The sequence below is a fragment of the Lactuca serriola genome, chromosome 4 (assembly GCF_051521515.1).
Source record: "Lactuca serriola cultivar US96UC23 chromosome 4, Lser_US96UC23_V15, whole genome shotgun sequence".
NCBI classification, from domain to species: domain Eukaryota; kingdom Viridiplantae; phylum Streptophyta; class Magnoliopsida; order Asterales; family Asteraceae; genus Lactuca; species Lactuca serriola.
In genome coordinates this window covers 183,958,940-183,971,635 of record NC_136411.1, presented here as the reverse complement: position 1 = coordinate 183,971,635, position 12,696 = coordinate 183,958,940, and positions in this window count along the sequence as shown.

The following is a 12,696-nucleotide window of genomic DNA, read 5'->3' as shown; positions in this document are numbered from 1 at the left end:
CATGACATAATTGGACACATTTTTCTTCGATTTACCTGTTACCTGAGAATACAAGTATTTTGGAAAATGTCAACATATGAAATGTTGGTGAGTTCATAAGTAAGGTTTGAAAAGAAATGATTTGTATAGTTTTGAAAACCTCAGAAAATCCGATATTTTCTACAAAAATGTTGTATATGAGAAAAAGTGTGAAGATCCGTAAGTATGCTTGTTGATTATTATAAACGTGAATAATTGTTAGACTTTGTATGTATATCACATAATCAAGAGTGTTGAATTTCCCAGGGAAAACCTGATGTTTTCCCAATACATCAAATTACGTGGCTTAGTTAGTATTATTCCGATACGACGTTGTTTTCTATAATTCCAGGTGACATTGGATTAATTATGGGTTGTGAGTCGTTATAATCACGCATTAATGAAAATGACTAGTTTACAACTATACAAACGATCCCTTAGTCGTCGTCCATACTACTCACTTAATTCAACCACCCTGACTTCTCATAGCCCCACAACCGAGGAGAAAAGAGGGTGTGAAGCCCCCGTTATTTCCATAAGTCGTTCAAGGCTATCGTGAATGCGAAAGGCACTTGGCCTGACTCGCATTTGACTTCTCGACTTTGCTAGCAGTACCAAAGGACCCTTGGGGCCCAACAGCACAATAAAGCTATTGAAAGTCCTTTTACACGGAATTAGGTCATATAAGGCCCAATAACATGTAAGCGCGTTCCCTTCGGGCCTAAAGATCATGTCATTGGGCTAGCTAGGCCCAACAAACACGATTTGAAACTTTCGAGCCCAAAGATGGTGTATTGACTTCTCGTAAACTTCCGCGTGTGTATTGAAGTGTCATTGTTTATTGATTTTTGATTCGTTATTGATTCGAGACCGAATCAATTCGTTTGGTAACGATTTTGGTGTTGAAGGTGTATTTATTATTACGTTCCGCCAGTAGACGTAGTACTCGTATTTTGATTTTAAGGGATCCATTGTTTTAAGAATGTGAGTTTATCTTCTTAAGCCCTTCCTCGGATAAAATTTACACTTTTAACCCTTTGAGTATAAAAGAATTTCCGGTTTAGTCCTTAAACTATTTTTCTTGACACTTTAGTATCAAAACTTATTGGAAAGACATTTTTAGCACAAATTTACTTGGTAAACAGCTTAAGTCCTTCAAAAATGAAATTTTTTCGGTTGAAACCTCCATTTTCGCAATTTTTACAATTTTGACCCAAAATGGAAAATTTTTGCATCTTTGGTCCCTTTTTAATTGGAAAAGCATTTTTGACCCTTGAAATAGATTTGGTACGCTAGTAATCCCCTGTTTTACAGAAATGTGCAGTTTCAGCCCCTCCAACTCAAAAATTTCGCAATTTGGGGCTTTATTGGGCCGAAAAGCCCATTTTGGCACATTATGTTTAAATTTCACATTTTTAACCCTTCAAAAGTGTTAATATTCATAAAATACATATTAGAAACTGTTTAGTCTCATCTCAACCTTCAGAATCTATATTTTGTCGTTTTGGGCCCCTTAGTTTTGTATTTTAGCATTTTGAGCCCAAAAATGGATTTTAAGTCCAAAAATGTTCATATTAACCAACTTGGTTATTTTTCTAGACTTGATTAGTGTGAAATGGTATAAGTTATACTCATTTCATTCATCATATTGTAGATCTCGGTTTTTAGGTTCTTTTGGCTAGTATAAACATCACAATCACATAAGACCATACATATAAGCATAAAAATCACAGAAGGCATACATATACTCATAGATCTACACATTTGCTTGTATTCTCCCCCACAAAACTTATAAAAACCGAAAAAGAGGGGGTATGAAGCTCACCTTTGGGTGTGGTTTCGGTTTTTGGAAGAAAATGAGAAGAAATTCGGTCTTAGCAACCTTCCTTGGAAGATTTTGAACTTGAATGCTTCCTAGGTGCTAGATCATGAGTTTGAATGAATTAAGAGGTGATTTTTGGATGAAATGAAGTAGCTAGTTTAAGGATCTAAGAGATTTCTTACCTTAGATGATGATTTTTGTGTAAAAATCCCCTTGATTCCTTCTTAGATCTCAAAATATGGATGAGTTATGAGAGAGTTTCCTTGAGAGAAAAGTGAGTGAAATGTGTGTGTGTGTGTGCTTGAACTCGGCCGAGAGCAAGTGAGAGAGGGAGAAAAAGAGTAGCTAGACTTGGAAGTATGTGAGTGCATTGATGTTTGAGTCTTCATGCATGGATGTCCCTTGAACAATTGTGAGGTGTCACTCACAAAGTCAACTCTCCTCTTCTTTTGGGCTTGGGCCGAGAATGGGGAGGGTGAGAGGAGGTTTTTGGGCTTTTTGCCCTTAAGCCCATGTTATAGCTAGGTTGGATGATTTTTGGCCTAAAAAAAATATAAATATGATTTTTATGACCCATTATGTTAGATTAGGTTAATTATGGTCCAAAATGGTTCGTATAATTAATCTATCTCATTCTAGGCCCAATATGGCCCAAAATATTGAATTAAATGGAAGTGGGTCCAATTAGAGCCCATTTAAGAGTTCTAAGCCCAAGATAGCCAAATTGGAAGCTTATTGGTCCATTGGGCCCAATAAGGAAGTCCTAGTCCAAAATGGACTTAAACAAGAACTTCTAGGGTTTCCAATTGCTTAATGACTATTTGAATTGCTTGCATGGGTGTTTGATTGAAATTTTGCTGACATAGAGTATGCATCATTCATGCTCTTATGTTTTTGATTCATAAATTGGTTTAAGTGTTGGTTACAAGGCACAAAAATTCCTAATTATGACACTGGGCGTACCTCGTACCTACGCTGGGCGTAATGGCTCGGATAAGATCAGCAGGTGGCATCCTCCGAAGGGCGCGACGTGGCTCAAGCTGGACCGCAGGAGGCTGAAGTACGCGAGGCGTTCCGTCCTCGCACGCGGCGCGTAAGGAGAACGCTGGGCGTCCGAGAGGCGACGTGTCGGCCATCCGAAGCGAGCCGTGATCAGCAAGCGACAGTCAGGACCTTGCCACGTCATCGTTTTAGCATCAGATTTTGCAATTTCACTTTCCAACTTTAAAATTTCGTAACTTTCGCGTACGAGATTCGTTTTTGACGTTCTTTATATCCACGCAAAGGTGAGAACGTACTCTACAACTTTCGTTTAGACTCCGTCGGCTAATTTTGACTCGATTTTAAATTTTATATTATTAACAGGCCGGGACAGGATTGGTCCGTTAAATCCTCATAGCTTTTTCATCTGACGTCCGTTTTCACCCATCTTTTTCTCGTTACGCTACTCTTAACGAGATATTCGATTCTCGTTTAGGTCGTGTCGGCTAAAAATCACTCGATCTAATATTCGAATTTCAGGTTGTATACTGCTAATCCGAAACTTCGAAAAATCATAACTTCTTCATATGAAGTTAGATTTGGGCGTTCTTTTTATCGATGTTCTTAGTTTAACATATTCTACGACTTTCATTTAGATCGCTAAGGCTAAATCTCGCTCTATCGTAAATTCACTATTCACGCTTCCCGGTATCGTGTCGGTTCTGTCGCGGAACTTTAACGGGTCATAACTTCTTCGTGATAACTCGGATTTCGGCGTTCCTTATATCCCCGGAATCCTTGTTTCGACCTCTACAACTTTATATAAAGATATCGGGTTTATCTCACACTTTAATTTTGACGCTCATTTTTATTCTTTATTAATTATACATTTATAATTAAATAATAAACACATAAACACACATAATTCACATAATACTCAAATATTTCATCTTTATTACTTCAAAAAGAGTTACAATAGTTGACCTATACTATTACATTGACAATTATGCTTAGCCCTGAAACCCGGGCGTTACAAATTCCACCTTGGGACCTCATATGCTTCGAATCCAAGCTAAAGAAGGCATAAGAAAACCCTTGATTCAAGTAGATCACCATATACATGAGAATGAGCATAGAAATGATGAAAATGGCTCCTCAATATGGTAGTAGATCTGAGCTCCTCAATATTCCTAGCTTGCCCTCCTTCATTCTTTCTTGCAAAATCACACTATAAATGATGAAAATGGCTTCTTTTCTCACTCACAATGCTCTCAGGTTCTCTGGTGCTCTCAAGGGTGAAGGTGGACGCAAATGAGGGCCATAAGATCCCTTAAATAGGGCACAGGCCCGAGGATTTAGGGTTTCTGTCCACAGCGCGGACTCGTCGAGTCGACTCGCTGACTCGTTGAGTCCATTCATTAAATCCAGTCAGCAATCGCGATCCTACTCGACGAGTCCCTCTTCTTGACACAAAATAAATAATTAAAATATGATACCTGAAAATTCCAGATGTTACATTATGGTTAGTTTTAAGATATAAAAAAATACAAAAAACCGAATCAATTAAACCTAAAATAAAAAAAAAGACCAAATAACACCCATACTCACCATTCCATCAACTTTAACATCTAATTGAATAGTATCTCTAATTAACTGTTATATAAAAACCCCTTATTTAATTGGATGTATTTTTAACATAAATCACATTTGAATACGAAAATATAAATACAATCATGTTGGGTCTTTATATATATATATATATATATATATATATATATATATATATATATATATATATATATATATATATATATATATATTATAACACCCATTTTCCAGGATGGATCAGTGGAGGGCTTTGAGGGATCAAAGGTAAAGTTTTTGGAAAAACCTTATGTCACAACGTGGTGAATGGAGCACCACGACGTGGCATGCCAAATGCATGAAACACGTGTCTAGATGGCTACGACGTGACAAGATGAAGGCCACGACGTGGCAGCGGCGACAGCCAAAGCCCATGATTTTTAGGGTTTGTTCCATATTTAATCCCCTAAACTCAAGGATTAGGGCATCCTCTTCAACCTCGAACCCCTAAACATGAAACCCTAGCATGTATGCATGTTTGAGAGCCTATCTTCTTGATTTTGGAGCTTATTCTTTGGATTTTTGTGATGCTTGAGGAATAAGGAAATTCACATTGGTGCAAGGAAGAAAGGAGATGGTTTAGATCCATCATTCTCTTTTGATTTCTAAGCTACTTGAGGTATAAAGTTCTTACCTTGGCATTTCATCTTCTAGATTCAAGTTTGGGATCATTTTTGGTAGTTTTGGTCCCTTCCTTGGATGCTTTTAGAGTTTGAGAAACTCCAAAGCTTGTTATGGTCTTCTTATGGTCTCTAAGCATCTGATAATTGAGAATATAGCCATGTTTAGAGTCATCTTGTGTCCATGCATAAGTTTAGGTCACATTAAGGACTTATTGGACATAGAATTGTAGATCATGCCTTGTGGTGGAGTCCTAATGTATAAAGTTGGAAACATTATCCATTAATTCATTGAAATAATGTAACACTTGGATGATTGGTATGTTCCTTATTTACCATTTATGTTTAAATTGTTGTAATTATGGTCCTTGGAGTAGTACGCGGGGTGTACCACATGGCACGCTTAGCGTACTAGCTGAGAAGCTAGTACGCGGGGCGTACCACATGGTACGCTTAATGTACTAAGGTGGATCTGGTCGAGGATGTGAGGCCTCGTACGCTGGATGTATGAGGGTTGCGCTTAGCGTACTTGGAGGTTAAGAAACCCGAATTTTAGGGTGTTGTACCCTATATAAATACCTTAAGTCCCTAGGGTTGGCCTCTTTACCAACCCCCATCTCTTCTAAACCCTGAAATCAACCTTAATCCTCCATTGTTGTATTTTTGAGCTCTTGAGAAGTATTTGGTGTTTGTTTTAATCTCCTTAAATGGATTGAAGAGAAGTGAAGTTGCCTTGCTTGGTGTGAAGTTTATAAATCCAGAATCATCACTCATCTTACAAGCCTTTGGAGGTATCAAGTTCATAACTTGGATTTTATATGCTTAGATCTCTTTATGTCTTGATTTTTATGCTTTTGGTCCCTTTTTGGGTTGATTGATGAGTTAAGACGTTTGAAGGGCTTATCCTTTTAGATCTAAGCATGTTATGAGGTTCTTAGGTATAAAGGTGCAAGCTTTATGGTTTCATGCATGTATTAAGTCACCTATTAAGTCATTTTGAGCTTTAAGAGCTTCATTTAGCCATGCATGAATGTAAATTTAGAAACTTTACGTGGCTAACCAACTCAAGGAAGTCATATCTATGTTTTGGAGGAATGTCTTAATGGATTAAGGGTTAAAAGTGGAAGATGGCTGAATGGGGAAGTACGTTTGGTGTACAATCCTGTATGCATCGTGTATAAGCCCTAAAACGTGTACACTTAGCGTATAGCTAAGTACGCCCCGCGTGCTCATCATGATTGAACTTCGGTGTTTGGGCTTCGGTTTGGGCCATCTTTTGAGCTTAGTTGTTTTGGGTTCTATTGGGCCATCATGTTTTGGGCTGATAATTATTTTAAGAAGGCCAAAAATGGGATTTGGGCCTAATTTGGAAAATTGGGCCATGAATTAGGCCTTAGGTGGCTAATTAGGATTTGGACCTTTTGGATTGTGAGTTTGGGCCTTAGTCTTGGACCAAACTAGGTAAGGGGTAAAATGGTCTTTTTACCCTAGTTATGGTATGATAGTTATGCATTGGAATCCATATTATTAATTGGATGTTATTTGGTATTGTTAGCTCATGGATTTATCGGACCAGCATCCAGAGATCTTTCAGTGTGATTCAGCAGTTCGAGGTGAGTTTCCTCACTGTGTTTTGCAGGTCGAATGCACCAATGCCGACCCATGATTATGCTATGTTAGTATGCTAGTTGTCTGCATGACTCTTGCATGTGTTATGTACTTGTATGCTTTAACGGGCGGGGCCCGAAGACCATCTTGTATGCTATGTATCTTTGTGATTATTGCATGTGTATGTGTTTATTTGATATATGTTGTATGTATGTTGGGCATGGCCAGATCTATATACCGAGCGGGGCCCATTATGTGTTTATTATGTATGATATGTGATATTTTGGGGAACTCGCTAAGCTTTGTGCTTACGGTTCTCAGTTTGTGTTTTAGGTACTTTTAGTTCTAAAGGGAAGGGCTCGGGATGATTCCAGAGCACACACCACCTTGTTCCATGCTTTGTGATTACTCTGATTTGATATGATTTTTGCTACACTTGTTTTACCTGGATTGTATTGATGATGTTTTTGGAATACTGATTTTATTAAATTAAAAATGAAATTTTTGGGTCTTATTTTCGGGACGTTACAAATAGATTAGATCTGAAGTTTTGGGTTTACATTTGTAATGGTTAAGCACTTAATGAAAAGTATGGCATTATGCCAAGATCCACGACATGGCCAAGGGATTTCCACGATGTGGCACGGTCCTACATGTCAACTGTTTTGTCCTGCAATGCCCACAACATGGCCAAGAGGTCTCCACATTGTGGTAAGCGTTGACTTTTGTTGATCGTTGATTGTTGACTTTTGACCAGCTTGACATTGGGTAAAACTTGAAGGACTTGGGTTATTGATTAAGGATCTATCTTGTTTGGTGCTGGTCGGTTTGCGGGGGCGATTGGTGCAGTAAACGAGGGTGTTGTTGTGTTTCCTTAGGCCTTCAGTTCGGATGATTTTCCTCACTATACTATGTGTTACAGTATATAAAAGTGTAACAAAAATTCCTTGCTTATTATCAAATCAAGTTTTGGAGTGAATAACCAATGAAATCCAAAGCCAATACAGAAAATCAAAATCTTAAAGAACCCAAAATCGAAACCAAACGTAAAAAATATCATCTTAGGGCTAGAATACATAATTTGATTTAGGGTTCTTAGCTAGTACTACCGGACAGGGGTATATTGTCGTTGGTTCAACCAACACCACCTACAAAACCTTCTACAAAAAAAGTAAATCAAATAATCAAAGGAATAAGGTACTAAACAAAAGATAGAGAGATAGATAAAGAGAGAGAGAGAGAGAGAGAGATAAAGAGAGATAGATAGAGAGAGAGATGTCTTTAAATGGAAACCGATTTTCGGGTCGAAGAGAAAGAAAGAAGAAGGAGAGTGGTGGTTTCCTTAACTGGTGATGGAGATGGTTTCGATCGTTCCAACGATGGCTTATAAAGGTGATGAAGTTTAAGCTAGCAGTGTTCAATTTAGGGTTTCAGGAGAGAAAATGAGAGAAATATGTTAAGAGATAGTGAGTGTGGCTGAAGAGATATGGTGAAAAGAATGAGTGTTGCGGTTCATGAAATCAACATAAGAGAGATATAGGGGAAGTCGGGCTTAACTTGAGAGGTCTTTGACAAGATTTGATGATTCAACATAACTTTAGATTAATAGGCTGAAAGTGAGGAATATTCATTCAAAGTCCTGACTTGAATTTTGTTGACAAATATGGTTTCAGCACAAAACATTTCTACTTCTTCCATATTTCCGATGAATCGCTTGTGTTAGCTATTTTTTTCATAGTTGTTGGAACGAAGAATTATCTCCATTAAATTATGCGGTTTTATATTTAAGGATATGAATTATATTCGTATTGTCATCTCCGATCAAAAAGTCGACATCATCAGGTTGATTTTACACTTTTTTGTTCTGTCTTTTAAATTCGTCCAATAATCATACATTCTCATCTCTACGTTTCTTATAACCAATTTGATCACTTACGATCAAACCGGTTCTCGACGAAACTCGGTGATAATAATAGTAATTGTGTTTAATGGTTATTATTCATAACAAAGTGATGATTAATCCTCAATATTAATTATTATTCTTTTCTACGTCCTATTTGCAATAGTACGATATTTAATACTCAATATTAATATGTCAGTTAGTTCATGTTTATCGAGTAAATAGCTCTACGAAAGAATGGATTGGATCGACTTGGAAAATGGAAAGATTTGTACAAGTTATACGTTTCGTCACCACTTTGTGGAAAAGCCTTAGGTATGAATATGTTAGACACCTGTGACTCGATTGCTGAAATAGTATCTCTCCCCCAAAAAGCATGTTTTTTTTACCGACGCACAAAGAAAATATTTTGTTGCGAATGAACAAGATATTGAGGAATTGTCCATACGTAAAATCATAATTATTGATACGGGCCTTTTCCACATAAAAGGGGAATCTTTTGTTACAATAGAAGGAGAAGTGATGTGATTTCAAAGGACATGCAAATGTAACTGACTCCTTTTGTGATCCAGATAAAGATAATATGGGGCATAGATCACAGTTGCAGAAAGATTACTTAACCTCAGGTTAAACAAAATATGAAAATACACATAAAACGAGGAAGTGCTTAGCTTATGGGTATGTATTGTTATCCTATTTCAGTGACAATAGTCTTTCTATTTTTGTGAAAAAGAATTTGCATCCCTAAAATATTCAAATTTAAATATTTAACAATGATATTTCTTTTTATTGATCGATCTATTTAGCTTATTTGCTCCCGGTAGCACAGCCGAGACAGCGACGGGTTCTCTGCCCCTGCAGGGATGGAGTGACAGAAGTTTTGAGAATTCAAGAGAAGGTCACGGAGAGACAAGCCGCTTATCATTACAATAGGTGTCAAGTGGAAGTGCAGTGATGTATGCAGCTAAGGCATCCTAACAGACCGGTAGACTTGAACCTTGTTTCTACATGACCCGATCAATTCGATCGGGCACTTACCATCTATTTTCATTGTTCAACTCTTTAACAACACGGAAAAACCATTGTTCAACTCTTTGACAACATGAAAAACCAAAAGCTCTGCCTTCCCTCTATCTATCCAAGGGATGGAAGGGCAGAGTCCTTTGGTGTCCCCCCAGTCAATAATTGGGGCCTCACAATCACTATTTTATCTCATGCCTTTTTTCATTCATGGTTCGATATTCTGGTGTCCTAGGCGTAGAGGAACCACACCAATCCATCCCGAACTTGGTGGTTAAACTCTACTATTGTGACGATACTGTAGGGGAGGTCCTGCGGAAAAATAGCTCGACGCCAGGATGATTAAAAAACTTCACACCTCCCGTTCTTCATACTTTTTCAATATGAAAAAAAATGAAAAATAAAATCAAAAGGTCGTCTTATTCAAAACCCCAATTATGACATCCCCTCTCTCCCACTTCACACCTCGGAACGCGCCATTCTTATAGAGATAAAGGCGCTTTGACATCTTCTTAACCCAAAATGGCTGAGGAGAGCAAATGTTCCTTTTTTTAGGGTACTCCCTGGAACAGATCCAGTGGAGACAGAGTGGGGCCTGTAGCTCAGAGGATTAGAGCACGTGGCTACGACCCACGGTGTCGGGGGTTCGAATCCCTCCTCACCCACAACCGGCCCAAAAGGGAAGGGTCTTTCCCTCTGGGGGTAGCAAAATCATGATACAAATAATCTCTCATGGGTTTATTGGTGCTGCACTTTTTTTCTTGGCAGGAACGAGTTATGATAGAATATGTCTTGTTTATCTCGACCAAATGGGCGGAGTAGCTATCCCCATGCCAAAAATATTTACGATGTTCAGTAGTTTTTCCATGGCTTCGCTGGGGAAAAAAGATTTGCAGTCCCCCGCCTTACCACTTGGCCATGCCGCCAAAACAATACACAATAAGATAATTTTATGGGTTGGATTACTAAGCTTTAGTTTATTGTACTTGCATCCCTTTTTTAGTTTCATCCTTTTTTTTCTAAATTTATGAAAATTCTAAAAGAAACCCTTTTCTCCTTTTGTTTGACCACGCATTCGATTAATTGTATAGTATCTCAAAACATAAAATGTCGAAAAACTTCCCCTCACTTTTCTATTGAAAAATCAAATGTATATTTTCATTCAAAAAAGCCAAAATTTATGACAAATGGGAACCATTAACTATTCGTTGACTGAGAATTCCTGAATGTTTCTTGGATTTGAATTTAAAATTGGGGTTGCCTAATGACATAAGAAACTACAAAATATACTTAATTGATTCTTAATCCTTTCAATTTCCATTATAACAAAAATGATAAGTATATGTAAACCCCACAATGGAAATTCTTACACAGATACCAAATTGGGTATCTTTTTTAGAGTATGTTTCCTATACCTATAAATATATGGAATTCGTTGGAACAAAAAAAGGCTTGGTTGGGTATTGACCGGGCCAGGCCCAAAAGGCACTTTGAACAAATTAAAAGCAAGAAGGTCTTCTTTATTTATCTTTCTATTTGAATCTTTTGAGCATCTAAATGGAATTGCTAATTATATAATAACGATAAAGAATGTGAAAGAAATACTTTTGTTAATCCTTACTTGATGTGTAATGTAACATAGTAATTATCTTTTTCAATTGGGAGAGATGGTTGAGTGGACGAAAGCGGCAGATTGCTAATCCATTGTACGAGTTATTCATACCGAAGGTTCGAATCCCTCTCTTTCCGTTTCCGTTGATGACTTTATATTTTTTTCTTTCAAATTTCGCAAACCCATTTTAAATGATTTTTTTTACTAGTTAAACATATGGAATATGAATATATAAAATAAAATCTTAAGAAAATTATAAATCAAGCATGAAAAACGGAAATTTTATTTTATTCTTCACATCCAGGATGGACGTTGGATAGGAATCCAAAGATGAAGAGAGAAACAAAGAATATTACTACTGTGTAAACGAAAAGTTTGAGAGTAAGCATTACATAACCTCCAAGATCATTTTTTGAAAAAGAAAAACGAGAAAAGATAATAGATCCTCCATTTTTATATCACATATCCTATTTTGACACCAAGAAATGAATTCTCCATCCAAGCACGAATACCTTCGTTTAAGAGAATATTTTTGGTGTATAAAGTTTCAAATTCAGGATCTTCCGCTGCACGAATTTCCTGAGAAACGAAGTCATAAGCACGTAGGTTCAAGGCCAGACCGACTACTCCAAGAGCACTCATCCATAAACCAGTTACTGGTACAAATAACATAAGAAATGTAACCAACGTTTATTGGAAAAAGCAACGGCAAAGATTTGGGACCAAAAGCGATTAGCAGTGACCATTGAATAAGTTTCTTTAGCTTGAGTTGGGTTAAAAGCACGGAATGTATTTGCCCCATTACCATCTTCAAATAAAGTATTTTCTACGGTAGCACCATGAATAGCTCATAGCAAAGCAGTGCCCGATACACCTGCAACTCCCATCATATGAAGTGGGTTCAATGTCCAGTTATGGAATCCTTGAAAAAAGAGGATAAATCGAAATATAGCTGCTACACCAAAACTAGGCGCAAAGAACCAACCAGACTGACCTAGTGGATAAATCAGGAATACAGAAACAAAAACGGCAATTGGACCAGAGAATGTGATTGCATTATAAGGTCGCAATTGAACAGATCGCGCAAGTTCGAATTGACGCAACATGAAACCTATTAGTCCAAAAGCGTCGTGGAGAGCAACAAAAGTCCACAAATCGCCTAATTGACACCAACGAGTAAAATCTCCTTGTGCTTTAGGACCCCATAGTAATAACAACGAATGTGCTAAACTATTCGCAGGAGTAGAAACTGCAGCAGTTAAGAAATTGCAGCCTTCCAAATAGGAACTGGCCAATCCATGGGTATACCATGAAGTTACAAAGGTTATACCTGTGAACCAACCCTCTATAGCGAAATAGGCACAAGGAAAGAGCAATAGGCCGGACCAGCCTACAAAAACGAAACGGTCCCTCCGTAACCAGTCATCCATAATATCAAACAAATCATTTTCGTCTTTGGTAACTTTACCAA